The following is a 3,553-nucleotide window of genomic DNA, read 5'->3' on the forward strand; positions in this document are numbered from 1 at the left end:
GATCCCGCCTTTGCGTATGCAGAGCCTCCTTCCTCATGACCTTTGTCATGGGTGGAGCTCCTCACGCTGGCTCCCGGCAGTGATAGGATTCTAGTTGAGCTATTCCAGATCCTGAAAGATGATGCTGTGGAAAGTGCTGCACTCAATATGCAATATGCACTCAATATGCAATATGCCGGCTCCCGGCAAGAAATAACCTCAGATATGCAGATGACACCACCCTTATGGCAGAAAGTGAAGAGGAACTCAAAAGCCTCTTGATTAATGTGAAAGAGGAGAGTGAAAAAGGTGGCTTAAAGCTCAACATTCAGAAAACTAAGATCATGGCATCTGGTCCCATCACTTCATGGCAAATAGATGGGGAAACAGTGGAAACAGTGTTAGACTTTATTTTGGGGGGCTCCAAAACCACTGCAGATGGTGACTGCAGCCATGAAATTAAAAGACGCTTACTCCTTGGAAGGAAAGTTATGACCAACCTAGATAGTATATTCAAAAGCAGAGACATTACTTTGCCAACAAAGATTTGTCTAGTCAAGGCTATGATTTTTCCTGTGGTCATGTATGAATGTGAGAGTTGAACTGTGAAGAAGGCTCAGCGCCAAAGAATTGATGCTTTTGGACTGTGGTGTTGGAGAAGACTCTTGAGAGTCCCTTGGACTGCAAGGAGATCCAACCAGTCCACGGTCTTTTTTTTCTGTTAGCCTCCTCCTCTATATTATTGAACACCTTGAAGGCTACTTCTAGAAGGTCTCTTTGGGGGTCTCAGGGCCCCTTTTCTAGTTGTTGAAGCTTGTGTCTGATGTCAGGGGCAGACTGGCTGATGAATTGAACATGAAGGTAGAGTAACCCAGCAGGGGTGGTGATATCTACGTTGGTATACTTCTGGACTGCCTCTGTGAGGCGTGCCAAGAGTAAGGCTGGATTTTCATCTGCCCCTTGGGTGATTTCCCTGACTTTATCATAATTGACATGGATATGAGTATTTTTCTGTTCTAGAATGCAGGTAATCATATGATTGAGTCTCCTGATACCTGGGTCACCAAGCTGGTAAGTCCAGTGGGGATCTAACTGAGGCACCACCTCATCAGCAACTGGGCTATCCTGGTCTTGGTTATGTAAATGATCAGCATGGGCTTTCGCTGCTTGTCAGATATGGTCTTCTTCATCTGGGGTGAGAGTGGCATTTAGGATATAATAGACGTCACTCCACGTGAGGTTATAGGCCTGGGAGAGTCTCAGGAATTCTTTTCTGTATCTGGTAGGATTTTCAAAAATGATCCTAACTTTTCTTCTATTTTGCTCATGTCTGACAATGAAAATGGCACATGGACTCGGGTGGGGCCCTCTGGTCCTGCCACCTCTCTCAGAGGAAACACGTGTTGGGTACATGACCTGTGTGGCAGTGGGGGAGGGAAGGGGGAAGGGGGAGTCGGGGAGATGGGGTAGCGGGGTCGAGGGGGAGTCAGGAGAGGTTTTGGGGTCAGTAGGTGAGTTGGATGAGGGGGAAGGAGAGGGTTGGTGGGGTGGTGGGTAGGGAGGGGGCTCGTCCGCAGGGTCGAACTCCAGGGGCGTGGAAGGTCAAGGTCAGCTGTTAGTTGAGGAAGAAGAGCCCTTTTGCTTGGGAGGCAAGGTGCATAGAAGGACCTCGTGGGTGGAGCAGGCCTTGCATAGGGAGGGCCTGCTCCAAAGGGCCCAAAAGGCTTGGGCATATGGGGCCTCCAACCACTTGCCATTCCGTTTAAGGAAGTCGGTGAGATTTTGAAGAATGTTAAAGTCAAATGTGCCAACTTCAGGCCAGCAGTCTTGATTGTCAAATTGGTATTGAGGCCAGACCTGTATACAGAGTTGTTTTAAGTGGTTAGCTTTGAGTTCAGTGAGTAAGAGCGATTTGAGATTTTTGAGAACACAGGCCAGAGGGGAATCTTTTGGGACAGATTGGCCAGACCCCATAATTGAAAGGCAAGCAGAGGCTCCTATTGGAGCCTATTGAAGGCAAGCAAGGGTCCTATTCGTAGTCGCAGTAGGAGTTATGAGAAGGGAGCTCTGTGCTAGATGGAGCGTCCCCCACCGTCACCTACAGAGTGGCCCTAGGCTGGGGGTTCCCAGGACCCTGAGAGGACTGAGTTCTAGGCGCCTCTAGAGCACTGTCCAGATCTTACCTTAATCTAGGGGCCTGCTTGAGAGGAGTGTTGCATGTAGAGTGGTTGAATGGCAAGAGTTCCCTATTCCAGAGGTCGTCAGAGAGAGAGGAAGGGGGTAGAGCCGAGGCCTGGGGGTACTCGAAGCACCAATAAAGCCTTAGCACAAGGCTTGTACTGCTCACGAAGGCACTAGCGTTCCCAAGGGGAACTTACAAGCCCCAGCAGAAAGTGAACTTTCTGGGGTGTTCATGCTCCCAGACTCCTGGAAAAGGGAAAACAATGAGAGGGAGGGAGAGAGAGAGAGAGAGAGAGAGGAGTGCTTCGCCCTCTCCGGGGTTCTGCACCAAGAATATAAGGTATAGTTTCCCCCGAGGCAGAAAAGGAGAGATGACCTCAACGGAAGTAGGTTACCTTTATTCAGGCAAGGAGGGGCAACAGTCGGCCTAACAGCCAGGCTGAGCCCAAGAGGGATCAGGGAGCTTCATATTTAAAGGGAGATTTGTGGAAGCCATAAGGGAAACGTTAGTCAGGCGGGATGTTTTGGGTATTCTTTAGTTGAGATGGCATTTGTAGTTGGGCAGGGGGTGATAAGTCTTCTGGGCAGGGAGTGATAAGTATCTGGCAGGTGTATGGGGTGGAAGGTTTCTGGACACGGGGTGATAAGTCCCAGATAGATACAACCGGCCTGGAGCATCAGGTCAGGGTGGGACCTAAAGTTCGGTTTTGTTTTCTCTGAAGTTAGATAATTCAGCAAGAGCCTTTGAGATTGTTGTTTTCTTTTCTAGGCCCCAAAACTCCTTTAACTCTGGTTATCTCCCTTAGGCAGATCATTATGTATATTACTACACTAACAAGAAGTAGCAAATTAAAGAAGTAGATTCATTATAAATTCAGAATTAACCCTTTCAGTTTACAGGATCATGAGAGGGAGACCACAATACTGGTGAAAGTCCTCCCAGATTTGAAACATCAGCAGAGTTTCTAGCAAAATCTCTCCTGCCCTGGCTTGCTTGTATTTTTCACAGATATTTAAAGATAGGAGAATAGCTCTCTCAGTTCAGTTCAATTCAGTTGCTCATTCGTGTCCAACTCTTTGCGACCCCATGAATCGCAGCACGCCAGGCCTCCCTGTCCATCACCAACTCCCGGAGTAAACCCAGACTCACGTCCATCGAATCAGTGATGCCATCCAGCCATCTCATCCTCTGTCGTCCCCTTCTCCTCCTGCCCCCAATCCCTCCCAGCATCAGAGTCTTTTCCAATGAGTCAACTCTTCTCATGAGCTGGCCAAAGTACTGGAGTTTCAGCTTTAGCATCATTCCTTCCAAAGAAATCCCAGGGCTGATCTCCTTCAGAATGGACTGGTTGCATCTCCTTGCAGTCCAAGGGACTCTCAAGAGTCTTCTCCA

At 48.5% G+C, this 3,553-nt stretch overlaps 1 pseudogene; it reads right to left on the reverse strand.

The window, feature by feature from the left end:
- Positions 1–1,067: 1,067 nt before the first annotated feature.
- LOC104994119 overlaps positions 1,068–3,553 on the reverse strand; it is a 19,155-nt pseudogene continuing 16,669 nt past the window's right edge.

Source organism: Bison bison, unplaced genomic scaffold, assembly GCF_000754665.1.
Source record: "Bison bison bison isolate TAMUID 2011002044 unplaced genomic scaffold, Bison_UMD1.0 scf7180017864251, whole genome shotgun sequence".
Classification (NCBI taxonomy): Eukaryota; Metazoa; Chordata; class Mammalia; order Artiodactyla; family Bovidae; genus Bison; species Bison bison.